At 42.0% G+C, this 27,421-nt stretch overlaps 14 non-coding genes across 14 annotated transcripts; all 14 read left to right on the forward strand.

The window, feature by feature from the left end:
* Positions 1-1,745: 1,745 nt before the first annotated feature.
* Positions 1,746-1,952, forward strand: LOC126123214 (small nucleolar RNA U3). The gene has a single exon (XR_007526314.1). It is a non-coding gene; the product is annotated as a small nucleolar RNA U3 (small nucleolar RNA).
* A 943-nt stretch (positions 1,953-2,895) lies between these two features.
* LOC126123201 (U5 spliceosomal RNA) lies at positions 2,896-3,014 on the forward strand. The gene has a single exon (XR_007526302.1). It is a non-coding gene; the product is annotated as a U5 spliceosomal RNA (small nuclear RNA).
* Positions 3,015-5,443: 2,429 nt separating this feature from the next.
* On the forward strand, positions 5,444-5,650 carry LOC126123215 (small nucleolar RNA U3). The gene has a single exon (XR_007526315.1). It is a non-coding gene; the product is annotated as a small nucleolar RNA U3 (small nucleolar RNA).
* A 943-nt stretch (positions 5,651-6,593) lies between these two features.
* LOC126123088 (U5 spliceosomal RNA) lies at positions 6,594-6,712 on the forward strand. Its single transcript, XR_007526200.1, has one exon. It is a non-coding gene; the product is annotated as a U5 spliceosomal RNA (small nuclear RNA).
* Positions 6,713-9,140: 2,428 nt separating this feature from the next.
* LOC126123216 (small nucleolar RNA U3) lies at positions 9,141-9,347 on the forward strand. Its single transcript, XR_007526316.1, has one exon. It is a non-coding gene; the product is annotated as a small nucleolar RNA U3 (small nucleolar RNA).
* Positions 9,348-10,290: 943 nt separating this feature from the next.
* LOC126123089 (U5 spliceosomal RNA) lies at positions 10,291-10,409 on the forward strand. The gene has a single exon (XR_007526201.1). It is a non-coding gene; the product is annotated as a U5 spliceosomal RNA (small nuclear RNA).
* A 2,431-nt stretch (positions 10,410-12,840) lies between these two features.
* Positions 12,841-13,047, forward strand: LOC126123217 (small nucleolar RNA U3). Its single transcript, XR_007526317.1, has one exon. It is a non-coding gene; the product is annotated as a small nucleolar RNA U3 (small nucleolar RNA).
* A 943-nt stretch (positions 13,048-13,990) lies between these two features.
* LOC126123090 (U5 spliceosomal RNA) lies at positions 13,991-14,109 on the forward strand. Its single transcript, XR_007526202.1, has one exon. It is a non-coding gene; the product is annotated as a U5 spliceosomal RNA (small nuclear RNA).
* A 2,431-nt stretch (positions 14,110-16,540) lies between these two features.
* Positions 16,541-16,747, forward strand: LOC126123219 (small nucleolar RNA U3). The gene has a single exon (XR_007526319.1). It is a non-coding gene; the product is annotated as a small nucleolar RNA U3 (small nucleolar RNA).
* Positions 16,748-17,691: 944 nt separating this feature from the next.
* LOC126123091 (U5 spliceosomal RNA) lies at positions 17,692-17,810 on the forward strand. The gene has a single exon (XR_007526203.1). It is a non-coding gene; the product is annotated as a U5 spliceosomal RNA (small nuclear RNA).
* A 2,432-nt stretch (positions 17,811-20,242) lies between these two features.
* LOC126123221 (small nucleolar RNA U3) lies at positions 20,243-20,449 on the forward strand. Its single transcript, XR_007526320.1, has one exon. It is a non-coding gene; the product is annotated as a small nucleolar RNA U3 (small nucleolar RNA).
* Positions 20,450-21,392: 943 nt separating this feature from the next.
* LOC126123092 (U5 spliceosomal RNA) lies at positions 21,393-21,511 on the forward strand. The gene has a single exon (XR_007526204.1). It is a non-coding gene; the product is annotated as a U5 spliceosomal RNA (small nuclear RNA).
* Positions 21,512-23,946: 2,435 nt separating this feature from the next.
* Positions 23,947-24,153, forward strand: LOC126123222 (small nucleolar RNA U3). The gene has a single exon (XR_007526321.1). It is a non-coding gene; the product is annotated as a small nucleolar RNA U3 (small nucleolar RNA).
* Positions 24,154-25,096: 943 nt separating this feature from the next.
* On the forward strand, positions 25,097-25,215 carry LOC126123093 (U5 spliceosomal RNA). Its single transcript, XR_007526205.1, has one exon. It is a non-coding gene; the product is annotated as a U5 spliceosomal RNA (small nuclear RNA).
* The last annotated feature ends 2,206 nt before the right edge of the window (positions 25,216-27,421 follow it).

Genomic DNA, 27,421 nt, shown 5'->3' on the forward strand with positions numbered 1-27,421 from the left:
CTCAGTGAGAGATAAATCTTGAAATGGAAGGGTTGTTCCTAGCTACAGTCTTGGAAACTATGTATCTGCTGTTGACTCCAATGTTTTCAAGATTACTTGTGTACAAAATTGGCCAGACTTTGCTGTTTCTTCTTCAGTAAATCAGTGGAAGGTGGTGCAGATAATGGTATAAATGTTCAGTGCCTCCTGTGAGTTGTTGATGCTGCTTGTCTTTTAAGTAAAATTGATAGGGGCTCTTGATTGACCCAGCCATAGACAGAGCTGGTGCATACTTGGCTTGAGAAGACTTTGGCCAGTAAATGATGAAATACCAACACAGTGCTCACAACAAAGCTCCTTTCCCTGCATTCTAGTTTCCCTCGGGTATAGAGTGACATGATATTGGCAGAGGATGTGCAGATAATCACTTTGATCAGGCTGTTTTTTTTTTTAATGCTCTTTTACCAGAATCCATTCATAGTGATAACTGTGTTCTCTGGTGAAACACGATGAGAACATAGTGTGAAGTGCACAGAACTAGCTATTTGAGTGTGTGTGAAAATGTGAGGTAACCACTGTTACTCCTAAATTTCTGTGGAATTAAGTTTTCTGTGTGTGTCTGAAAATCCAAGTGGTTCAAGTTGGTAGTTTATTTGTTGCAAGCGAAAAAAGCTTTTTAGTAAACTGAGGCACTAGCATTAGTTTCCTGTTCACTGTGACAAGGAAGCTAGTATAAAAAGTAGTTTGTGGTTTTGTTTGCAAAGAAGTGCTCATGGGATGTAAGCACTGCTTGAGATTATTCTGAGATGATTTTTGGGGGGGGGGGGGATTGCTAAACATCTAGCATTTTAGTAAGGAACTTGTCGGAGTAGTTGTAAAATTGTTATTTTATGAGAAATTTCTTTATTCATAGCACATGGCCATCATAGTTGAAGCATAAAGATTGGCATGGTATGCGTAGGTCTGTAAAATGTCCTGACAGTGATGTTCATAGAGACTTGTTGTATACTTTGATTCTTCATCTGTTTAACAGTAGACATAAGAAATGTATTAGTGGAGCAAGTAGCTGTGAAATTACTGGCGTATGATTGATAGTATGGACGTGGCGCTGAGTGGAAGTGTTTGTTTAGCTGTGGGTGTTTTCATAATTGCCATGTGAGGAAAAGCAATACTCGTGATAGGCGAAAAGAGATACAGAGAGAAACACATTTATTGCGAGTATTGTATATCAGCAGCTCTTGGGCGGGTATCAAGTAAGACGCAAAGTGAAACGAAAGAGGAAGTATGCATGAAAGTGGCGATATATCGACAAGAGTTTGCACTGTTAGGGTGAGGTGAATAAACTAGTGCGGTGCGAAAATTTTCGAAGAGAGAGGCGGCTTTAAAGAAAGCACAAGAGTCCTATGAACGCCGTCTTGTGTGTTTGTCTTTCAGTGGCTATTTGGCATGTCTGCTTGCGCCATAGGATGCTACTGTATGTGCCCCAGGCCCCCATCTAGCGGCCGGAGGTGCAAGCGGTGTTTACATACAGTCTCGCGTGAGGCAATGGTCTCTCATTTCGGAAGACAAGAAGCACTGGTAGCGCACAAAATAGCTGAGTGAGATCATGGCGGCCAAGTAAGAGTAGAAGTAGGTTCTTTGCAGAATGTCCGAGCTTAAGAAATTCTTCGATAAGTAAATCGCGAAATGTGAAGAGTGTGTCGTATTCTCGTAGGGCGTGTTGACGGTCTCGTGGCATAAGTAGCGAGCGGTGATAGCTTGCTAGCAAGATCATACTTCACAGGATCATTTCTGTAGTATGTCTTCAACTCTCTCTAGTTCAAAGCTGGAGTAGACGTAACCACGATGATGAGTGGTAGCACTGTCCCTGAGCGTGAGGCTTGCGATCGAGATTCATCGCATCTTGGTTGTAATCGATGATCGTTCACCACATTCTGAGGGATGTGGGAAGGGAATAGCGCTTTCCGAGTGGTGGTTTTATTATATAGAATAGAAGCAAGCATAAGTCATACTTTTGGTATCGGGACCCGCGTCGTTGCAGAAATGTCGCTACAGGTTGTGGAAGGACTTTGATTACGACATGTCATGAAAGCCTTGTGGGAGTTTCTCGAGTGGCACGGGGACGAGCCATTTGATTTGGCCTGCTCCAAGTGCTAGGCTTGGATGACAACGACGTACTTTTGAGTTACAAGAATGAGTGAGCAACACAAGAAGAGTGCAATTGATGACCATAAAAGGCTGACACACAACACAGTCTTGATAATCAGCACTAATGCGTGATGTACGGAACATTTAGGAGGAGCACGTTTGGCTAGCAAACATGAATTGAGTGATTTGCAAGGCACTGTTATCTGCAAGAAGGAATGCATGAAATTCGCAAATGAATAAGACTGGTTCAAATACTATCGGCAGAAATTTTATTTCTGTTGTCAACTAGTATTAATTAGTTGTGTGGGAGCAGGGGGATATTTCCCTTGCACCATACATCTACATACAGGTTGCGTCTGATGTGGCCTAGTTTTGCGTTCAAAGAACTATCTAGTTGTCTGTTTTTTCAGTGAACGAGTGTGGTGGGGAGGAGAGAGATTAATGTTAGATGCAGAGCAGTGCGGGCAGTTGTGTCTCTGACGGTGGGTCGCCGAGAGGAATTGGGCGTGCTGCCATCTGTCGGCAGGTGAGGTAATGAAGCAGCTTGAATGGTGACAGAAATGATGAAAATAGTTATCTAAAGAGTAATATCGACGACATTTGGCAGACACGTATTTCAGCGCTGACAGTTAGTTTGGGGTGTGTGCTTGCATGGCACTGGAAGTGTGTTGACAGTAGAGAAGTAGACAAGACGGAAAGAATTTTCCGCGTTCTCGCGGAGAAGCAATAGAGAAGCAGCCATAAGTATTGAAGTGAGGGCGTTGATCGGCACTCTGGTTTCCTTTCAAAACGAATATATCTTTCGCCTTTTACTAAAGATTTCCGTGGAGGGGAACATTATATGAGTCTATAAGGTATTTTTCGTAGTGCTCGGCTATTGCTGAGCCATAATCACAAGTAAAACGTAATGTAATTAACAAGAGGTAGGTTGTGTTGTGAGAATGAAGGGCGTGGAGTAGCGGATCACGTTGGATCAGGTAGATGCTTTTTTAATTTGAAAATGTAATTGGCCGTTTCGTAGTATAATGAAACAAGTACATTTGCCCTGAAATGGCTTGCAGTGTGTTAGGCGATTGTGTAAAGAGAGAGAGAGCGCTATTTATTGTCCTGGAAACTCTTGGTGAACCCTTTCCGCATCTCAGTTCTAGATGATTTGAGGGTGTTTACTTGCACTGCAGTTGCACAACAGCATATAAGCCGATATTTGGAAGTGAATGATGAATTGAGAGGCTTTGTAATAAATACTAGTATGTGATTAGTAGATTGTGTTTTGAAACCCAAAATTATTTTTACCGCAGAAGTTTGTGATTTGTAGGTATGATGTGAGTGAGATTTGGGCTGTAGATGGTGGTTAGTTGGGCAGGATGAGCATTTCAATTGTTTTCAATAGAGTGGATATTAGTGGCACTGGCTTGTTGCCATAATGTGGCATTGGTTCTTTGTTCATAACAGTGTACTCAGTTTTGTAGAAGATTTAGGTGAGAAAGAGACAGTTGTTGAATATGACATAGATAGCTAGAGATGAATTGAGTAGCAATTTCCTGGTAGGTGTAGTTTGGGTATGATGTGTCTCAGTGAGAGATAAATCTTGAAATGGAAGGGTTGTTCCTAGCTACAGTCTTGGAAACTATGTATCTGCTGTTGACTCCAATGTTTTCAAGATTACTTGTGTACAAAATTGGCCAGACTTTGCTGTTTCTTCTTCAGTAAATCAGTGGAAGGTGGTGCAGATAATGGTATAAATGTTCAGTGCCTCCTGTGAGTTGTTGATGCTGCTTGTCTTTTAAGTAAAATTGATAGGGGCTCTTGATTGACCCAGCCATAGACAGAGCTGGTGCATACTTGGCTTGAGAAGACTTTGGCCAGTAAATGATGAAATACCAACACAGTGCTCACAACAAAGCTCCTTTCCCTGCATTCTAGTTTCCCTCGGGTATAGAGTGACATGATATTGGCAGAGGATGTGCAGATAATCACTTTGATCAGGCTGTTTTTTTTTTTAATGCTCTTTTACCAGAATCCATTCATAGTGATAACTGTGTTCTCTGGTGAAACACGATGAGAACATAGTGTGAAGTGCACAGAACTAGCTATTTGAGTGTGTGTGAAAATGTGAGGTAACCACTGTTACTCCTAAATTTCTGTGGAATTAAGTTTTCTGTGTGTGTCTGAAAATCCAAGTGGTTCAAGTTGGTAGTTTATTTGTTGCAAGCGAAAAAAGCTTTTTAGTAAACTGAGGCACTAGCATTAGTTTCCTGTTCACTGTGACAAGGAAGCTAGTATAAAAAGTAGTTTGTGGTTTTGTTTGCAAAGAAGTGCTCATGGGATGTAAGCACTGCTTGAGATTATTCTGAGATGATTTTTGGGGGGGGGGGGGGATTGCTAAACATCTAGCATTTTAGTAAGGAACTTGTCGGAGTAGTTGTAAAATTGTTATTTTATGAGAAATTTCTTTATTCATAGCACATGGCCATCATAGTTGAAGCATAAAGATTGGCATGGTATGCGTAGGTCTGTAAAATGTCCTGACAGTGATGTTCATAGAGACTTGTTGTATACTTTGATTCTTCATCTGTTTAACAGTAGACATAAGAAATGTATTAGTGGAGCAAGTAGCTGTGAAATTACTGGCGTATGATTGATAGTATGGACGTGGCGCTGAGTGGAAGTGTTTGTTTAGCTGTGGGTGTTTTCATAATTGCCATGTGAGGAAAAGCAATACTCGTGATAGGCGAAAAGAGATACAGAGAGAAACACATTTATTGCGAGTATTGTATATCAGCAGCTCTTGGGCGGGTATCAAGTAAGACGCAAAGTGAAACGAAAGAGGAAGTATGCATGAAAGTGGCGATATATCGACAAGAGTTTGCACTGTTAGGGTGAGGTGAATAAACTAGTGCGGTGCGAAAATTTTCGAAGAGAGAGGCGGCTTTAAAGAAAGCACAAGAGTCCTATGAACGCCGTCTTGTGTGTTTGTCTTTCAGTGGCTATTTGGCATGTCTGCTTGCGCCATAGGATGCTACTGTATGTGCCCCAGGCCCCCATCTAGCGGCCGGAGGTGCAAGCGGTGTTTACATACAGTCTCGCGTGAGGCAATGGTCTCTCATTTCGGAAGACAAGAAGCACTGGTAGCGCACAAAATAGCTGAGTGAGATCATGGCGGCCAAGTAAGAGTAGAAGTAGGTTCTTTGCAGAATGTCCGAGCTTAAGAAATTCTTCGATAAGTAAATCGCGAAATGTGAAGAGTGTGTCGTATTCTCGTAGGGCGTGTTGACGGTCTCGTGGCATAAGTAGCGAGCGGTGATAGCTTGCTAGCAAGATCATACTTCACAGGATCATTTCTGTAGTATGTCTTCAACTCTCTCTAGTTCAAAGCTGGAGTAGACGTAACCACGATGATGAGTGGTAGCACTGTCCCTGAGCGTGAGGCTTGCGATCGAGATTCATCGCATCTTGGTTGTAATCGATGATCGTTCACCACATTCTGAGGGATGTGGGAAGGGAATAGCGCTTTCCGAGTGGTGGTTTTATTATATAGAATAGAAGCAAGCATAAGTCATACTTTTGGTATCGGGACCCGCGTCGTTGCAGAAATGTCGCTACAGGTTGTGGAAGGACTTTGATTATGACATGTCATGAAAGCCTTGTGGGAGTTTCTCGAGTGGCACGGGGACGAGCCATTTGATTTGGCCTGCTCCAAGTGCTAGGCTTGGATGACAACGACGTACTTTTGAGTTACAAGAATGAGTGAGCAACACAAGAAGAGTGCAATTGATGACCATAAAAGGCTGACACACAACACAGTCTTGATAATCAGCACTAATGCGTGATGTACGGAACATTTAGGAGGAGCACGTTTGGCTAGCAAACATGAATTGAGTGATTTGCAAGGCACTGTTATCTGCAAGAAGGAATGCATGAAATTCGCAAATGAATAAGACTGGTTCAAATACTATCGGCAGAAATTTTATTTCTGTTGTCAACTAGTATTAATTAGTTGTGTGGGAGCAGGGGGATATTTCCCTTGCACCATACATCTACATACAGGTTGCGTCTGATGTGGCCTAGTTTTGCGTTCAAAGAACTATCTAGTTGTCTGTTTTTTCAGTGAACGAGTGTGGTGGGGAGGAGAGAGATTAGTGTTAGATGCAGAGCAGTGCGGGCAGTTGTGTCTCTGACGGTGGGTCGCCGAGAGGAATTGGGCGTGCTGCCATCTGTCGGCAGGTGAGGTAATGAAGCAGCTTGAATGGTGACAGAAATGATGAAAATAGTTATCTAAAGAGTAATATCGACGACATTTGGCAGACACGTATTTCAGCGCTGACAGTTAGTTTGGGGTGTGTGCTTGCATGGCACTGGAAGTGTGTTGACAGTAGAGAAGTAGACAAGACGGAAAGAATTTTCCGCGTTCTCGCGGAGAAGCAATAGAGAAGCAGCCATAAGTATTGAAGTGAGGGCGTTGATCGGCACTCTGGTTTCCCTTCAAAACGAATAAATCTTTCGCCTTTTACTAAAGATTTCCGTGGAGGGGAACATTAAATGAGTCTATAAGGTATTTTTCGTAGTGCTCGGCTATTGCTGAGCCATAATCACAAGTAAAACGTAATGTAATTAACAAGAGGTAGGTTGTGTTGTGAGAATGAAGGGCGTGGAGTAGCGGATCACGTTGGATCAGGTAGATGCTTTTTTAATTTGAAAATGTAATTGGCCGTTTCGTAGTATAATGAAACAAGTACATTTGCCCTGAAATGGCTTGCAGTGTGTTAGGCGATTGTGTAAAGAGAGAGAGAGAGCGCTATTTATTGTCCTGGAAACTCTTGGTGAACCCTTTCCGCATCTCAGTTCTAGATGATTTGAGGGTGTTTACTTGCACTGCAGTTGCACAACAGCATATAAGCCGATATTTGGAAGTGAATGATGAATTGAGAGGCTTTGTAATAAATACTAGTATGTGATTAGTAGATTGTGTTTTGAAACCCAAAATTATTTTTACCGCAGAAGTTTGTGATTTGTAGGTATGATGTGAGTGAGATTTGGGCTGTAGATGGTGGTTAGTTGGGCAGGATGAGCATTTCAATTGTTTTCAATAGAGTGGATATTAGTGGCACTGGCTTGTTGCCATAATGTGGCATTGGTTCTTTGTTCATAACAGTGTACTCAGTTTTGTAGAAGATTTAGGTGAGAAAGAGACAGTTGTTGAATATGACATAGATAGCTAGAGATGAATTGAGTAGCAATTTCCTGGTAGGTGTAGTTTGGGTATGATGTGTCTTAGTGAGAGATAAATCTTGAAATGGAAGGGTTGTTCCTAGCTACAGTCTTGGAAACTATGTATCTGCTGTTGACTCCAATGTTTTCAAGATTACTTGTGTACAAAATTGGCCAGACTTTGCTGTTTCTTCTTCAGTAAATCAGTGGAAGGTGGTGCAGATAATGGTATAAATGTTCAGTGCCTCCTGTGAGTTGTTGATGCTGCTTGTCTTTTAAGTAAAATTGATAGGGGCTCTTGATTGACCCAGCCATAGACAGAGCTGGTGCATACTTGGCTTGAGAAGACTTTGGCCAGTAAATGATGAAATACCAACACAGTGCTCACAACAAAGCTCCTTTCCCTGCATTCTAGTTTCCCTCGGGTATAGAGTGACATGATATTGGCAGAGGATGTGCAGATAATCACTTTGATCAGGCTGTTTTTTTTTTTAATGCTCTTTTACCAGAATCCATTCATAGTGATAACTGTGTTCTCTGGTGAAACACGATGAGAACATAGTGTGAAGTGCACAGAACTAGCTATTTGAGTGTGTGTGAAAATGTGAGGTAACCACTGTTACTCCTAAATTTCTGTGGAATTAAGTTTTCTGTGTGTGTCTGAAAATCCAAGTGGTTCAAGTTGGTAGTTTATTTGTTGCAAGCGAAAAAAGCTTTTTAGTAAACTGAGGCACTAGCATTAGTTTCCTGTTCACTGTGACAAGGAAGCTAGTATAAAAAGTAGTTTGTGGTTTTGTTTGCAAAGAAGTGCTCATGGGATGTAAGCACTGCTTGAGATTATTCTGAGATGATTTTTGGGGGGGGGGGATTGCTAAACATCTAGCATTTTAGTAAGGAACTTGTCGGAGTAGTTGTAAAATTGTTATTTTATGAGAAATTTCTTTATTCATAGCACATGGCCATCATAGTTGAAGCATAAAGATTGGCATGGTATGCGTAGGTCTGTAAAATGTCCTGACAGTGATGTTCATAGAGACTTGTTGTATACTTTGATTCTTCATCTGTTTAACAGTAGACATAAGAAATGTATTAGTGGAGCAAGTAGCTGTGAAATTACTGGCGTATGATTGATAGTATGGACGTGGCGCTGAGTGGAAGTGTTTGTTTAGCTGTGGGTGTTTTCATAATTGCCATGTGAGGAAAAGCAATACTCGTGATAGGCGAAAAGAGATACAGAGAGAAACACATTTATTGCGAGTATTGTATATCAGCAGCTCTTGGGCGGGTATCAAGTAAGACGCAAAGTGAAACGAAAGAGGAAGTATGCATGAAAGTGGCGATATATCGACAAGAGTTTGCACTGTTAGGGTGAGGTGAATAAACTAGTGCGGTGCGAAAATTTTCGAAGAGAGAGGCGGCTTTAAAGAAAGCACAAGAGTCCTATGAACGCCGTCTTGTGTGTTTGTCTTTCAGTGGCTATTTGGCATGTCTGCTTGCGCCATAGAATGCTACTGTATGTGCCCCCGGCCCCCATCTAGCGGCCGGAGGTGCAAGCGGTGTTTACATACAGTCTCGCGTGAGGCAATGGTCTCTCATTTCGGAAGACAAGAAGCACTGGTAGCGCACAAAATAGCTGAGTGAGATCATGGCGGCCAAGTAAGAGTAGAAGTAGGTTCTTTGCAGAATGTCCGAGCTTAAGAAATTCTTCGATAAGTAAATCGCGAAATGTGAAGAGAGTGTCGTATTCTCGTAGGGCGTGTTGACGGTCTCGTGGCATAAGTAGCGAGCGGTGATAGCTTGCTAGCAAGATCATACTTCACAGGATCATTTCTGTAGTATGTCTTCAACTCTCTCTAGTTCAAAGCTGGAGTAGACGTAACCACGATGATGAGTGGTAGCACTGTCCCTGAGCGTGAGGCTTGCGATCGAGATTCATCGCATCTTGGTTGTAATCGATGATCGTTCACCACATTCTGAGGGATGTGGGAAGGGAATAGCGCTTTCCGAGTGGTGGTTTTATTATATAGAATAGAAGCAAGCATAAGTCATACTTTTGGTATCGGGACCCGCGTCGTTGCAGAAATGTCGCTACAGGTTGTGGAAGGACTTTGATTACGACATGTCATGAAAGCCTTGTGGGAGTTTCTCGAGTGGCACGGGGACGAGCCATTTGATTTGGCCTGCTCCAAGTGCTAGGCTTGGATAACAACGACGTACTTTTGAGTTACAAGAATGAGTGAGCAACACAAGAAGAGTGCAGTTGATGACCATAAAAGGCTGACACACAACACAGTCTTGATAATCAGCACTAATGCATGATGTACGGAACATTTAGGAGGAGCACGTTTGGCTAGCAAACATGAATTGAGTGATTTGCAAGGCACTGTTATCTGCAAGAAGGAATGCATGAAATTCGCAAATGAATAAGACTGGTTCAAATACTATCGGCAGAAATTTTATTTCTGTTGTCAACTAGTATTAATTAGTTGTGTGGGAGCAGGGGGATATTTCCCTTGCACCATACATCTACATACAGGTTGCGTCTGATGTGGCCTAGTTTTGCGTTCAAAGAACTATCTAGTTGTCTGTTTTTTCAGTGAACGAGTGTGGTGGGGAGGAGAGAGATTAGTGTTAGATGCAGAGCAGTGCGGGCAGTTGTGTCTCTGACGGTGGGTCGCCGAGAGGAATTGGGCGTGCTGCCATCTGTCGGCAGGTGAGGTAATGAAGCAGCTTGAATGGTGACAGAAATGATGAAAATAGTTATCTAAAGAGTAATATCGACGACATTTGGCAGACACGTATTTCAGCGCTGACAGTTAGTTTGGGGTGTGTGCTTGCATGGCACTGGAAGTGTGTTGACAGTAGAGAAGTAGACAAGACGGAAAGAATTTTCCGCGTTCTCGCGGAGAAGCAATAGAGAAGCAGCCATAAGTATTGAAGTGAGGGCGTTGATCGGCACTCTGGTTTCCCTTCAAAACGAATAAATCTTTCGCCTTTTACTAAAGATTTCCGTGGAGGGGAACATTAAATGAGTCTATAAGGTATTTTTCGTAGTGCTCGGCTATTGCTGAGCCATAATCACAAGTAAAACGTAATATAATTAACAAGAGGTAGGTTGTGTTGTGAGAATGAAGGGCGTGGAGTAGCGGATCACGTTGGATCAGGTAGATGCTTTTTTAATTTGAAAATGTAATTGGCCGTTTCGTAGTATAATGAAACAAGTACATTTGCCCTGAAATGGCTTGCAGTGTGTTAGGCGATTGTGTAAAGAGAGAGAGAGAGCGCTATTTATTGTCCTGGAAACTCTTGGTGAACCCTTTCCGCATCTCAGTTCTAGATGATTTGAGGGTGTTTACTTGCACTGCAGTTGCACAACAGCATATAAGCCGATATTTGGAAGTGAATGATGAATTGAGAGGCTTTGTAATAAATACTAGTATGTGATTAGTAGATTGTGTTTTGAAACCCAAAATTATTTTTACCGCAGAAGTTTGTGATTTGTAGGTATGATGTGAGTGAGATTTGGGCTGTAGATGGTGGTTAGTTGGGCAGGATGAGCATTTCAATTGTTTTCAATAGAGTGGATATTAGTGGCACTGGCTTGTTGCCATAATGTGGCATTGGTTCTTTGTTCATAACAGTGTACTCAGTTTTGTAGAAGATTTAGGTGAGAAAGAGACAGTTGTTGAATATGACATAGATAGCTAGAGATGAATTGAGTAGCAATTTCCTGGTAGGTGTAGTTTGGGTATGATGTGTCTCAGTGAGAGATAAATCTTGAAATGGAAGGGTTGTTCCTAGCTACAGTCTTGGAAACTATGTATCTGCTGTTGACTCCAATGTTTTCAAGATTACTTGTGTACAAAATTGGCCAGACTTTGCTGTTTCTTCTTCAGTAAATCAGTGGAAGGTGGTGCAGATAATGGTATAAATGTTCAGTGCCTCCTGTGAGTTGTTGATGCTGCTTGTCTTTTAAGTAAAATTGATAGGGGCTCTTGATTGACCCAGCCATAGACAGAGCTGGTGCATACTTGGCTTGAGAAGACTTTGGCCAGTAAATGATGAAATACCAACACAGTGCTCACAACAAAGCTCCTTTCCCTGCATTCTAGTTTCCCTCGGGTATAGAGTGACATGATATTGGCAGAGGATGTGCAGATAATCACTTTGATCAGGCTGTTTTTTTTTTTAATGCTCTTTTACCAGAATCCATTCATAGTGATAACTGTGTTCTCTGGTGAAACACGATGAGAACATAGTGTGAAGTGCACAGAACTAGCTATTTGAGTGTGTGTGAAAATGTGAGGTAACCACTGTTACTCCTAAATTTCTGTGGAATTAAGTTTTCTGTGTGTGTCTGAAAATCCAAGTGGTTCAAGTTGGTAGTTTATTTGTTGCAAGCGAAAAAAGCTTTTTAGTAAACTGAGGCACTAGCATTAGTTTCCTGTTCACTGTGACAAGGAAGCTAGTATAAAAAGTAGTTTGTGGTTTTGTTTGCAAAGAAGTGCTCATGGGATGTAAGCACTGCTTGAGATTATTCTGAGATGATTTTTTTGGGGGGGGGGGGATTGCTAAACATCTAGCATTTTAGTAAGGAACTTGTCGGAGTAGTTGTAAAATTGTTATTTTATGAGAAATTTCTTTATTCATAGCACATGGCCATCATAGTTGAAGCATAAAGATTGGCATGGTATGCGTAGGTCTGTAAAATGTCCTGACAGTGATGTTCATAGAGACTTGTTGTATACTTTGATTCTTCATCTGTTTAACAGTAGACATAAGAAATGTATTAGTGGAGCAAGTAGCTGTGAAATTACTGGCGTATGATTGGTAGTATTGACGTGGCGCTGAGTGGAAGTGTTTGTTTTGCTGTGGGTGTTTTCATAATTGCCATGTGAGGAAAAGCAATACTCGTGATAGGCGAAAAGAGATACAGACAGAAACACATTTATTGCGAGTATTGTATATCAGCAACTCTTGGGCGGGTATCAAGTAAGACGCAAAGTGAAACGAAAGAGGAAGTATGCATGAAAGTGGCGATATATCGACAAGAGTTTGCACTGTTAGGGTGAGGTGAATAAACTAGTGCGGTGCGAAAATTTTCGAAGAGAGAGGCGGCTTTAAAGAAAGCACAAGAGTCCTATGAACGCCGTCTTGTGTGTTTGTCTTTCAGTGGCTATTTGGCATGTCTGCTTGCGCCATAGGATGCTACTGTATGTGCCCCAGGCCCCCATCTAGCGGCCGGAGGTGCAAGCGGTGTTTACATACAGTCTCGCGTGAGGCAATGGTCTCTCATTTCGGAAGACAAGAAGCACTGGTAGCGCACAAAATAGCTGAGTGAGATCATGGCGGCCAAGTAAGAGTAGAAGTAGGTTCTTTGCAGAATGTCCGAGCTTAAGAAATTCTTCGATAAGTAAATCGCGAAATGTGAAGAGAGTGTCGTATTCTCGTAGGGCGTGTTGACGGTCTCGTGGCATAAGTAGCGAGCGGTGATAGCTTGCTAGCAAGATCATACTTCACAGGATCATTTCTGTAGTATGTCTTCAACTCTCTCTAGTTCAAAGCTGGAGTAGACGTAACCACGATGATGAGTGGTAGCACTGTCCCTGAGCGTGAGGCTTGCGATCGAGATTCATCGCATCTTGGTTGTAATCGATGATCGTTCACCACATTCTGAGGGATGTGGGAAGGGAATAGCGCTTTCCGAGTGGTGGTTTTATTATATAGAATAGAAGCAAGCATAAGTCATACTTTTGGTATCGGGACCCGCGTCGTTGCAGAAATGTCGCTACAGGTTGTGGAAGGACTTTGATTACGACATGTCATGAAAGCCTTGTGGGAGTTTCTCGAGTGGCACGGGGACGAGCCATTTGATTTGGCCTGCTCCAAGTGCTAGGCTTGGATGACAACGACGTACTTTTGAGTTACAAGAATGAGTGAGCAACACAAGAAGAGTGCAGTTGATGACCATAAAAGGCTGACACACAACACAGTCTTGATAATCAGCACTAATGCATGATGTACGGAACATTTAGGAGGAGCACGTTTGGCTAGCAAACATGAATTGAGTGATTTGCAAGGCACTGTTATCTGCAAGAAGGAATGCATGAAATTCGCAAATGAATAAGACTGGTTCAAATACTATCGGCAGAAATTTTATTTCTGTTGTCAACTAGTATTAATTAGTTGTGTGGGAGCAGGGGGATATTTCCCTTGCACCATACATCTACATACAGGTTGCGTCTGATGTGGCCTAGTTTTGCGTTCAAAGAACTATCTAGTTGTCTGTTTTTTCAGTGAACGAGTGTGGTGGGGAGGAGAGAGATTAGTGTTAGATGCAGAGCAGTGCGGGCAGTTGTGTCTCTGACGGTGGGTCGCCGAGAGGAATTGGGCGTGCTGCCATCTGTCGGCAGGTGAGGTAATGAAGCAGCTTGAATGGTGACAGAAATGATGAAAATAGTTATCTAAAGAGTAATATCGACGACATTTGGCAGACACGTATTTCAGCGCTGACAGTTAGTTTGGGGTGTGTGCTTGCATGGCACTGGAAGTGTGTTGACAGTAGAGAAGTAGACAAGACGGAAAGAATTTTCCGCGTTCTCGCGGAGAAGCAATAGAGAAGCAGCCATAAGTATTGAAGTGAGGGCGTTGATCGGCACTCTGGTTTCCCTTCAAAACGAATAAATCTTTCGCCTTTTACTAAAGATTTCCGTGGAGGGGAACATTAAATGAGTCTATAAGGTATTTTTCGTAGTGCTCGGCTATTGCTGAGCCATAATCACAAGTAAAACGTAATGTAATTAACAAGAGGTAGGTTGTGTTGTGAGAATGAAGGGCGTGGAGTAGCGGATCACGTTGGATCAGGTAGATGCTTTTTTAATTTGAAAATGTAATTGGCCGTTTCGTAGTATAATGAAACAAGTACATTTGCCCTGAAATGGCTTGCAGTGTGTTAGGCGATTGTGTAAAGAGAGAGAGAGAGCGCTATTTATTGTCCTGGAAACTCTTGGTGAACCCTTTCCGCATCTCAGTTCTAGATGATTTGAGGGTGTTTACTTGCACTGCAGTTGCACAACAGCATATAAGCCGATATTTGGAAGTGAATGATGAATTGAGAGGCTTTGTAATAAATACTAGTATGTGATTAGTAGATTGTGTTTTGAAACCCAAAATTATTTTTACCGCAGAAGTTTGTGATTTGTAGGTATGATGTGAGTGAGATTTGGGCTGTAGATGGTGGTTAGTTGGGCAGGATGAGCATTTCAATTGTTTTCAATAGAGTGGATATTAGTGGCACTGGCTTGTTGCCATAATGTGGCATTGGTTCTTTGTTCATAACAATGTACTCAGTTTTGTAGAAGATTTAGGTGAGAAAGAGACAGTTGTTGAATATGACATAGATAGCTAGAGATGAATTGAGTAGCAATTTCCTGGTAGGTGTAGTTTGGGTATGATGTGTCTCAGTGAGAGATAAATCTTGAAATGGAAGGGTTGTTCCTAGCTACAGTCTTGGAAACTATGTATCTGCTGTTGACTCCAATGTTTTCAAGATTACTTGTGTACAAAATTGGCCAGACTTTGCTGTTTCTTCTTCAGTAAATCAGTGGAAGGTGGTGCAGATAATGGTTTAAATGTTCAGTGCCTCCTGTGAGTTGTTGATGCTGCTTGTCTTTTAAGTAAAATTGATAGGGGCTCTTGATTGACCCAGCCATAGACAGAGCTGGTGCATACTTGGCTTGAGAAGACTTTGGCCAGTAAATGATGAAATACCAACACAGTGCTCACAACAAAGCTCCTTTCCCTGCATTCTAGTTTCCCTCGGGTATAGAGTGACATGATATTGGCAGAGGATGTGCAGATAATCACTTTGATCAGGCTGTTTTTTTTTTTAATGCTCTTTTACCAGAATCCATTCATAGTGATAACTGTGTTCTCTGGTGAAACACGATGAGAACATAGTGTGAAGTGCACAGAACTAGCTATTTGAGTGTGTGTGAAAATGTGAGGTAACCACTGTTACTCCTAAATTTCTGTGGAATTAAGTTTTCTGTGTGTGTCTGAAAATCCAAGTGGTTCAAGTTGGTAGTTTATTTGTTGCAAGCGAAAAAAGCTTTTTAGTAAACTGAGGCACTAGCATTAGTTTCCTGTTCACTGTGACAAGGAAGCTAGTATAAAAAGTAGTTTGTGGTTTTGTTTGCAAAGAAGTGCTCATGGGATGTAAGCACTGCTTGAGATTATTCTGAGATGATTTTTGGGGGGGGGGGGGGATTGCTAAACATCTAGCATTTTAGTAAGGAACTTGTCGGAGTAGTTGTAAAATTGTTATTTTATGAGAAATTTCTTTATTCATAGCACATGGCCATCATAGTTGAAGCATAAAGATTGGCATGGTATGCGTAGGTCTGTAAAATGTCCTGACAGTGATGTTCATAGAGACTTGTTGTATACTTTGATTCTTCATCTGTTTAACAGTAGACATAAGAAATGTATTAGTGGAGCAAGTAGCTGTGAAATTACTGGCGTATGATTGATAGTATGGACGTGGCGCTGAGTGGAAGTGTTTGTTTAGCTGTGGGTGTTTTCATAATTGCCATGTGAGGAAAAGCAATACTCGTGATAGGCGAAAAGAGATACAGAGAGAAACACATTTATTGCGAGTATTGTATATCAGCAGCTCTTGGGCGGGTATCAAGTAAGACGCAAAGTGAAACGAAAGAGGAAGTATGCATGAAAGTGGCGAAATATCGACAAGAGTTTGCACTGTTAAGGTGAGGTGAATAAACTAGTGCGGTGCGAAAATTTTCGAAGAGAGAGGCGGCTTTAAAGAAAGCACAAGAGTCCTATGAACGCCGTCTTGTGTGTTTGTCTTTCAGTGGCTATTTGGCATGTCTGCTTGCGCCATAGGATGCTACTGTATGTGCCCCAGGCCCCCATCTAGCGGCCGGAGGTGCAAGCGGTGTTTACATACAGTCTCGCGTGAGGCAATGGTCTCTCATTTCGGAAGACAAGAAGCACTGGTAGCGCACAAAATAGCTGAGTGAGATCATGGCGGCCAAGTAAGAGTAGAAGTAGGTTCTTTGCAGAATGTCCGAGCTTAAGAAATTCTTCGATAAGTAAATCGCGAAATGTGAAGAGTGTGTCGTATTCTCGTAGGGCGTGTTGACGGTCTCGTGGCATAAGTAGCGAGCGGTGATAGCTTGCTAGCAAGATCATACTTCACAGGATCATTTCTGTAGTATGTCTTCAACTCTCTCTAGTTCAAAGCTGGAGTAGACGTAACCACGATGATGAGTGGTAGCACTGTCCCTGAGCGTGAGGCTTGCGATCGAGATTCATCGCATCTTGGTTGTAATCGATGATCGTTCACCACATTCTGAGGGATGTGGGAAGGGAATAGCGCTTTCCGAGTGGTGGTTTTATTATATAGAATAGAAGCAAGCATAAGTCATACTTTTGGTATCGGGACCCGCGTCGTTGCAGAAATGTCGCTACAGGTTGTGGAAGGACTTTGATTACGACATGTCATGAAAGCCTTGTGGGAGTTTCTCGAGTGGCACGGGGACGAGCCATTTGATTTGGCCTGCTCCAAGTGCTAGGCTTGGATGACAACGACGTACTTTTGAGTTACAAGAATGAGTGAGCAACACAAGAAGAGTGCAATTGATGACCATAAAAGGCTGACACACAACACAGTCTTGATAATCAGCACTAATGCGTGATGTACGGAACATTTAGGAGGAGCACGTTTGGCTAGCAAACATGAATTGAGTGATTTGCAAGGCACTGTTATCATGCAAGAAGGAATGCATGAAATTCGCAAATGAATAAGACTGGTTCAAATACTATCGGCAGAAATTTTATTTCTGTTGTCAACTAGTATTAATTAGTTGTGTGGGAGCAGGGGGATATTTCCCTTCCACCATACATCTACATACAGGTTGCGTCTGATGTGGCCTAGTTTTGCGTTCAAAGAACTATCTAGTTGTCTGTTTTTTCAGTGAACGAGTGTGGTGGGGAGGAGAGAGATTAGTGTTAGATGCAGAGCAGTGCGGGCAGTTGTGTGTCTGACGGTGGGTCGCCGAGAGGAATTGAGCGTGCTGCCATCTGTCGGCAGGTGAGGTAATGAAGCAGCTTGAATGGTGACAGAAATGATGAAAATAGTTATCTAAAGAGTAATATCGACGACATTTGGCAGACACGTATTTCAGCGCTGACAGTTAGTTTGGGGTGTGTGCTTGCATGGCACTGGAAGTGTGTTGACAGTAGAGAAGTAGACAAGACGGAAAGAATTTTCCGCGTTCTCGCGGAGAAGCAATAGAGAAGCAGCCATAAGTATTGAAGTGAGGGCGTTGATCGGCACTCTGGTTTCCCTTCAAAACGAATAAATCTTTCGCCTTTTACTAAAGATTTCCGTGGAGGGGAACATTAAATGAGTCTATAAGGTATTTTTCGTAGTGCTCGGCTATTGCTGAGCCATAATCACAAGTAAAACGTAATGTAATTAACAAGAGGTAGGTTGTGTTGTGAGAATGAAGGGCGTGGAGTAGCGGATCACGTTGGATCAGGTAGATGCTTTTTTAATTTGAAAATGTAATTGGCCGTTTCGTAGTATAATGAAACAAGTACATTTGCCCTGAAATGGCTTGCAGTGTGTTAGGCGATTGTGTAAAGAGAGAGAGAGCGCTATTTATTGTCCTGGAAACTCTTGGTGAACCCTTTCCGCATCTCAGTTCTAGATGATTTGAGGGTGTTTACTTGCACTGCAGTTGCACAACAGCATATAAGCCGATATTTGGAAGTGAATGATGAATTGAGAGGCTCTGTAATAAATACTAGTATGTGATTAGTAGATTGTGTTTTGAAACCCAAAATTATTTTTACCGCAGAAGTTTGTGATTTGTAGGTATGATGTGAGTGAGATTTGGGCTGTAGATGGTGGTTAGTTGGGCAGGATGAGCATTTCAATTGTTTTCAATAGAGTGGATATTAGTGGCACTGGCTTGTTGCCATAATGTGGCATTGGTTCTTTGTTCATAACAGTGTACTCAGTTTTGTAGAAGATTTAGGTGAGAAAGAGACAGTTGTTGAATATGACATAGATAGCTAGAGATGAATTGAGTAGCAATTTCCTGGTAGGTGTAGTTTGGGTATGATGTGTCTCAGTGAGAGATAAATCTTGAAATGGAAGGGTTGTTCCTAGCTACAGTCTTGGAAACTATGTATCTGCTGTTGACTCCAATGTTTTCAAGATTACTTGTGTACAAAATTGGCCAGACTTTGCTGTTTCTTCTTCAGTAAATCAGTGGAAGGTGGTGCAGATAATGGTATAAATGTTCAGTGCCTCCTGTGAGTTGTTGATGCTGCTTGTCTTTTAAGTAAAATTGATAGGGGCTCTTGATTGACCCAGCCATAGACAGAGCTGGTGCATACTTGGCTTGAGAAGACTTTGGCCAGTAAATGATGAAATACCAACACAGTGCTCACAACAAAGCTCCTTTCCCTGCATTCTAGTTTCCCTCGGGTATAGAGTGACATGATATTGGCAGAGGATGTGCAGATAATCACTTTGATCAGGCTGTTTTTTTTTTTTAATGCTCTTTTACCAGAATCCATTCATAGTGATAACTGTGTTCTCTGGTGAAACACGATGAGAACATAGTGTGAAGTGCACAGAACTAGCTATTTGAGTGTGTGTGAAAATGTGAGGTAACCACTGTTACTCCTAAATTTCTGTGGAATTAAGTTTTCTGTGTGTGTCTGAAAATCCAAGTGGTTCAAGTTGGTAGTTTATTTGTTGCAAGCGAAAAAAGCTTTTTAGTAAACTGAGGCACTAGCATTAGTTTCCAGTTCACTGTGACAAGGAAGCTAGTATAAAAAGTTTTGTGGTTTTGTTTGCAAAGAAGTGCTCATGGGATGTAAGCACTGCTTGAGATTATTCTGAGATGATTTTTGTGGGGGGGGGGGGGGGGATTGCTAAACATCTAGCATTTTAGTAAGGAACTTGTCGGAGTAGTTGTAAAATTGTTATTTTATGAGAAATTTCTTTAATCATAGCACATGGCCATCATAGTTGAAGCATAAAGATTGGCATGGTATGCGTAGGTCTGTAAAATGTCCTGACAGTGATGTTCATAGAGACTTGTTGTATACTTTGATTCTTCATCTGTTTAACAGTAGACATAAGAAATGTATTAGTGGAGCAAGTAGCTGTGAAATTACTGGCGTATGATTGGTAGTATTGACGTGGCGCTGAGTGGAAGTGTTTGTTTAGCTGTGGGTGTTTTCATAATTGCCATGTGAGGAAAAGCAATACTCGTGATAGGCGAAATGAGATACAGACAGAAACACATTTATTGCGAGTATTGTATATCAGCAACTCTTGGGCGGGTATCAAGTAAGACGCAAAGTGAAACGAAAGAGGAAGTATGCATGAAAGTGGCGATATATCGACAAGAGTTTGCACTGTTAGGGTGAGGTGAATAAACTAGTGCGGTGCGAAAATTTTCGAAGAGAGAGGCGGCTTTAAAGAAAGCACAAGAGTCCTATGAACGCCGTCTTGTGTGTTTGTCTTTCAGTGGCTATTTGGCATGTCTGCTTGCGCCATAGGATGCTACTGTATGTGCCCCAGGCCCCCATCTAGCGGCCGGAGGTGCAAGCGGTGTTTACATACAGTCTCGCGTGAGGCAATGGTCTCTCATTTCGGAAGACAAGAAGCACTGGTAGCGCACAAAATAGCTGAGTGAGATCATGGCGGCCAAGTAAGAGTAGAAGTAGGTTCTTTGCAGAATGTCCGAGCTTAAGAAATTCTTCGATAAGTAAATCGCGAAATGTGAAGAGAGTGTCGTATTCTCGTAGGGCGTGTTGACGGTCTCGTGGCATAAGTAGCGAGCGGTGATAGCTTGCTAGCAAGATCATACTTCACAGGATCATTTCTGTAGTATGTCTTCAACTCTCTCTAGTTCAAAGCTGGAGTAGACGTAACCACGATGATGAGTGGTAGCACTGTCCCTGAGCGTGAGGCTTGCGATCGAGATTCATCGCATCTTGGTTGTAATCGATGATCGTTCACCACATTCTGAGGGATGTGGGAAGGGAATAGCGCTTTCCGAGTGGTGGTTTTATTATATAGAATAGAAGCAAGCATAAGTCATACTTTTGGTATCGGGACCCGCGTCGTTGCAGAAATGTCGCTACAGGTTGTGGAAGGACTTTGATTACGACATGTCATGAAAGCCTTGTGGGAGTTTCTCGAGTGGCACGGGGACGAGCCATTTGATTTGGCCTGCTCCAAGTGCTAGGCTTGGATGACAACGACGTACTTTTGAGTTACAAGAATGAGTGAGCAACACAAGAAGAGTGCAATTGATGACCATAAAAGGCTGACACACAACACAGTCTTGATAATCAGCACTAATGCATGATGTACGGAACATTTAGGAGGAGCACGTTTGGCTAGCAAACATGAATTGAGTGATTTGCAAGGCACTGTTATCTGCAAGAAGGAATGCATGAAATTCGCAAATGAATAAGACTGGTTCAAATACTATCGGCAGAAATTTTATTTCTGTTGTCAACTAGTATTAATTAGTTGTGTGGGAGCAGGGGGATATTTCCCTTGCACCATACATCTACATACAGGTTGCGTCTGATGTGGCCTAGTTTTGCGTTCAAAGAACTATCTAGATGTCTGTTTTTTCAGTGAACGAGTGTGGTGGGGAGGAGAGAGATTAGTGTTAGATGCAGAGCAGTGCGGGCAGTTGTGTCTCTGACGGTGGGTCGCCGAGAGGAATTGGGCGTGCTGCCATCTGTCGGCAGGTGAGGTAATGAAGCAGCTTGAATGGTGACAGAAATGATGAAAATAGTTATCTAAAGAGTAATATCGACGACATTTGGCAGACACGTATTTTAGCGCTGACAGTTAGTTTGGGGTGTGTGCTTGCATGGCACTGGAAGTGTGTTGACAGTAGAGAAGTAGACAAGACGGAAAGAATTTTCCGCGTTCTCGCGGAGAAGCAATAGAGAAGCAGCCATAAGTATTGAAGTGAGGGCGTTGATCGGCACTCTGGTTTCCCTTCAAAACGAATAAATCTTTCGCCTTTTACTAAAGATTTCCGTGGAGGGGAACATTAAATGAGTCTATAAGGTATTTTTCGTAGTGCTCGGCTATTGCTGAGCCATAATCACAAGTAAAACGTAATGTAATTAACAAGAGGTAGGTTGTGTTGTGAGAATGAAGGGCGTGGAGTAGCGGATCACGTTGGATCAGGTAGATGCTTTTTTAATTTGAAAATGTAATTGGCCGTTTCGTAGTATAATGAAACAAGTACATTTGCCCTGAAATGGCTTGCAGTGTGTTAGGCGATTGTGTAAAGAGAGAGAGAGCGCTATTTATTGTCCTGGAAACTCTTGGTGAACCCTTTCCGCATCTCAGTTCTAGATGATTTGAGGGTGTTTACTTGCACTGCAGTTGCACAACAGCATATAAGCCGATATTTGGAAGTGAATGATGAATTGAGAGGCTTTGTAATAAATACTAGTATGTGATTAGTAGATTGTGTTTTGAAACCCAAAATTATTTTTACCGCAGAAGTTTGTGATTTGTAGGTATGATGTGAGTGAGATTTGGGCTGTAGATGGTGGTTAGTTGGGCAGGATGAGCATTTCAATTGTTTTCAATAGAGTGGATATTAGTGGCACTGGCTTGTTGCCATAATGTGGCATTGGTTCTTTGTTCATAACAGTGTACTCAGTTTTGTAGAAGATTTAGGTGAGAAAGAGACAGTTGTTGAATATGACATAGATAGCTAGAGATGAATTGAGTAGCAATTTCCTGGTAGGTGTAGTTTGGGTATGATGTGTCTCAGTGAGAGATAAATCTTGAAATGGAAGGGTTGTTCCTAGCTACAGTCTTGGAAACTATGTATCTGCTGTTGACTCCAATGTTTTCAAGATTACTTGTGTACAAAATTGGCCAGACTTTGCTGTTTCTTCTTCAGTAAATCAGTGGAAGGTGGTGCAGATAATGGTATAAATGTTCAGTGCCTCCTGTGAGTTGTTGATGCTGCTTGTCTTTTAAGTAAAATTGATAGGGGCTCTTGATTGACCCAGCCATAGACAGAGCTGGTGCATACTTGGCTTGAGAAGACTTTGGCCAGTAAATGATGAAATACCAACACAGTGCTCACAACAAAGCTCCTTTCCCTGCATTCTAGTTTCCCTCGGGTATAGAGTGACATGATATTGGCAGAGGATGTGCAGATAATCACTTTGATCAGGCTGTTTTTTTTTTTAATGCTCTTTTACCAGAATCCATTCATAGTGATAACTGTGTTCTCTGGTGAAACACGATGAGAACATAGTGTGAAGTGCACAGAACTAGCTATTTGAGTGTGTGTGAAAATGTGAGGTAACCACTGTTACTCCTAAATTTCTGTGGAATTAAGTTTTCTGTGTGTGTCTGAAAATCCAAGTGGTTCAAGTTGGTAGTTTATTTGTTGCAAGCGAAAAAAGCTTTTTAGTAAACTGAGGCACTAGCATTAGTTTCCAGTTCACTGTGACAAGGAAGCTAGTATAAAAAGTTTTGTGGTTTTGTTTGCAAAGAAGTGCTCATGGGATGTAAGCACTGCTTGAGATTATTCTGAGATGATTTTTGTGGGGGGGGGGGGGGGGGGGGATTGCTAAACATCTAGCATTTTAGTAAGGAACTTGTCGGAGTAGTTGTAAAATTGTTATTTTATGAGAAATTTCTTTAATCATAGCACATGGCCATCATAGTTGAAGCATAAAGATTGGCATGGTATGCGTAGGTCTGTAAAATGTCCTGACAGTGATGTTCATAGAGACTTGTTGTATACTTTGATTCTTCATCTGTTTAACAGTAGACATAAGAAATGTATTAGTGGAGCAAGTAGCTGTGAAATTACTGGCGTATGATTGGTAGTATTGACGTGGCGCTGAGTGGAAGTGTTTGTTTTGCTGTGGGTGTTTTCATAATTGCCATGTGAGGAAAAGCAATACTCGTGATAGGCGAAAAGAGATACAGACAGAAACACATTTATTGCGAGTATTGTATATCAGCAACTCTTGGGCGGGTATCAAGTAAGACGCAAAGTGAAACGAAAGAGGAAGTATGCATGAAAGTGGCGATATATCGACAAGAGTTTGCACTGTTAGGGTGAGGTGAATAAACTAGTGCGGTGCGAAAATTTTCGAAGAGAGAGGCGGCTTTAAAGAAAGCACAAGAGTCCTATGAACGCCGTCTTGTGTGTTTGTCTTTCAGTGGCTATTTGGCATGTCTGCTTGCGCCATAGGATGCTACTGTATGTGCCCCAGGCCCCCATCTAGCGGCCGGAGGTGCAAGCGGTGTTTACATACAGTCTCGCGTGAGGCAATGGTCTCTCATTTCGGAAGACAAGAAGCACTGGTAGCGCACAAAATAGCTGAGTGAGATCATGGCGGCCAAGTAAGAGTAGAAGTAGGTTCTTTGCAGAATGTCCGAGCTTAAGAAATTCTTCGATAAGTAAATCGCGAAATGTGAAGAGAGTGTCGTATTCTCGTAGGGCGTGTTGACGGTCTCGTGGCATAAGTAGCGAGCGGTGATAGCTTGCTAGCAAGATCATACTTCACAGGATCATTTCTGTAGTATGTCTTCAACTCTCTCTAGTTCAAAGCTGGAGTAGACGTAACCACGATGATGAGTGGTAGCACTGTCCCTGAGCGTGAGGCTTGCGATCGAGATTCATCGCATCTTGGTTGTAATCGATGATCGTTCACCACATTCTGAGGGATGTGGGAAGGGAATAGCGCTTTCCGAGTGGTGGTTTTATTATATAGAATAGAAGCAAGCATAAGTCATACTTTTGGTATCGGGACCCGCGTCGTTGCAGAAATGTCGCTACAGGTTGTGGAAGGACTTTGATTACGACATGTCATGAAAGCCTTGTGGGAGTTTCTCGAGTGGCACGGGGACGAGCCATTTGATTTGGCCTGCTCCAAGTGCTAGGCTTGGATGACAACGACGTACTTTTGAGTTACAAGAATGAGTGAGCAACACAAGAAGAGTGCAATTGATGACCATAAAAGGCTGACACACAACACAGTCTTGATAATCAGCACTAATGCGTGATGTACGGAACATTTAGGAGGAGCACGTTTGGCTAGCAAACATGAATTGAGTGATTTGCAAGGCACTGTTATCTGCAAGAAGGAATGCATGAAATTCGCAAATGAATAAGACTGGTTCAAATACTATCGGCAGAAATTTTATTTCTGTTGTCAACTAGTATTAATTAGTTGTGTGGGAGCAGGGGGATATTTCCCTTGCACCATACATCTACATACAGGTTGCGTCTGATGTGGCCTAGTTTTGCGTTCAAAGAACTATCTAGTTGTCTGTTTTTTCAGTGAACGAGTGTGGTGGGGAGGAGAGAGATTAGTGTTAGATGCAGAGCAGTGCGGGCAGTTGTGTCTCTGACGGTGGGTCGCCGAGAGGAATTGGGCGTGCTGCCATCTGTCGGCAGGTGAGGTAATGAAGCAGCTTGAATGGTGACAGAAATGATGAAAATAGTTATCTAAAGAGTAATATCGACGACATTTGGCAGACACGTATTTCAGCGCTGACAGTTAGTTTGGGGTGTGTGCTTGCATGGCACTGGAAGTGTGTTGACAGTAGAGAAGTAGACAAGACGGAAAGAATTTTCCGCGTTCTCGCGGAGAAGCAATAGAGAAGCAGCCATAAGTATTGAAGTGAGGGCGTTGATCAGCACTCTGGTTTCCCTTCAAAACGAATAAATCTTTCGCCTTTTACTAAAGATTTCCGTGGAGGGGAACATTAAATGAGTCTATAAGGTATTTTTCGTAGTGCTCGGCTATTGCTGAGCCATAATCACAAGTAAAACGTAATGTAATTAACAAGAGGTAGGTTGTGTTGTGAGAATGAAGGGCGTGGAGTAGCGGATCACGTTGGATCAGGTAGATGCTTTTTTAATTTGAAAATGTAATTGGCCGTTTCGTAGTATAATGAAACAAGTACATTTGCCCTGAAATGGCTTGCAGTGTGTTAGGCGATTGTGTAAAGAGAGAGAGAGCGCTATTTATTGTCCTGGAAACTCTTGGTGAACCCTTTCCGCATCTCAGTTCTAGATGATTTGAGGGTGTTTACTTGCACTGCAGTTGCACAACAGCATATAAGCCGATATTTGGAAGTGAATGATGAATTGAGAGGCTTTGTAATAAATACTAGTATGTGATTAGTAGATTGTGTTTTGAAACCCAAAATTATTTTTACCGCAGAAGTTTGTGATTTGTAGGTATGATGTGAGTGAGATTTGGGCTGTAGATGGTGGTTAGTTGGGCAGGATGAGCATTTCAATTGTTTTCAATAGAGTGGATATTAGTGGCACTGGCTTGTTGCCATAATGTGGCATTGGTTCTTTGTTCATAACAATGTACTCAGTTTTGTAGAAGATTTAGGTGAGAAAGAGACAGTTGTTGAATATGACATAGATAGCTAGAGATGAATTGAGTAGCAATTTCCTGGTAGGTGTAGTTTGGGTATGATGTGTCTCAGTGAGAGATAAATCTTGAAATGGAAGGGTTGTTCCTAGCTACAGTCTTGGAAACTATGTATCTGCTGTTGACTCCAATGTTTTCAAGATTACTTGTGTACAAAATTGGCCAGACTTTGCTGTTTCTTCTTCAGTAAATCAGTGGAAGGTGGTGCAGATAATGGTTTAAATGTTCAGTGCCTCCTGTGAGTTGTTGATGCTGCTTGTCTTTTAAGTAAAATTGATAGGGGCTCTTGATTGACCCAGCCATAGACAGAGCTGGTGCATACTTGGCTTGAGAAGACTTTGGCCAGTAAATGATGAAATACCAACACAGTGCTCACAACAAAGCTCCTTTCCCTGCATTCTAGTTTCCCTCGGGTATAGAGTGACATGATATTGGCAGAGGATGTGCAGATAATCACTTTGATCAGGCTGTTTTTTTTTTTAATGCTCTTTTACCAGAATCCATTCATAGTGATAACTGTGTTCTCTGGTGAAACACGATGAGAACATAGTGTGAAGTGCACAGAACTAGCTATTTGAGTGTGTGTGAAAATGTGAGGTAACCACTGTTACTCCTAAATTTCTGTGGAATTAAGTTTTCTGTGTGTGTCTGAAAATCCAAGTGGTTCAAGTTGGTAGTTTATTTGTTGCAAGCGAAAAAAGCTTTTTAGTAAACTGAGGCACTAGCATTAGTTTCCTGTTCACTGTGACAAGGAAGCTAGTATAAAAAGTAGTTTGTGGTTTTGTTTGCAAAGAAGTGCTCATGGGATGTAAGCACTGCTTGAGATTATTCTGAGATGATTTTTGGGGGGGGGGGGGGGATTGCTAAACATCTAGCATTTTAGTAAGGAACTTGTCGGAGTAGTTGTAAAATTGTTATTTTATGAGAAATTTCTTTAATCATAGCACATGGCCATCATAGTTGAAGCATAAAGATTGGCATGGTATGCGTAGGTCTGTAAAATGTCCTGACAGTGATGTTCATAGAGACTTGTTGTATACTTTGATTCTTCATCTGTTTAACAGTAGACATAAGAAATGTATTAGTGGAGCAAGTAGCTGTGAAATTACTGGCGTATGATTGATAGTATGGACGTGGCGCTGAGTGGAAGTGTTTGTTTAGCTGTGGGTGTTTTCATAATTGCCATGTGAGGAAAAGCAATACTCGTGATAGGCGAAAAGAGATACAGAGAGAAACACATTTATTGCGAGTATTGTATATCAGCAGCTCTTGGGCGGGTATCAAGTAAGACGCAAAGTGAAACGAAAGAGGAAGTATGCATGAAAGTGGCGAAATATCGACAAGAGTTTGCACTGTTAGGGTGAGGTGAATAAACTAGTGCGGTGCGAAAATTTTCGAAGAGAGAGGCGGCTTTAAAGAAAGCACAAGAGTCCTATGAACGCCGTCTTGTGTGTTTGTCTTTCAGTGGCTATTTGGCATGTCTGCTTGCGCCATAGGATGCTACTGTATGTGCCCCAGGCCCCCATCTAGCGGCCGGAGGTGCAAGCGGTGTTTACATACAGTCTCGCGTGAG

Source organism: Schistocerca cancellata, unplaced genomic scaffold (assembly GCF_023864275.1).
Source record: "Schistocerca cancellata isolate TAMUIC-IGC-003103 unplaced genomic scaffold, iqSchCanc2.1 HiC_scaffold_417, whole genome shotgun sequence".
Taxonomy (NCBI): Eukaryota; Metazoa; Arthropoda; class Insecta; order Orthoptera; family Acrididae; genus Schistocerca; species Schistocerca cancellata.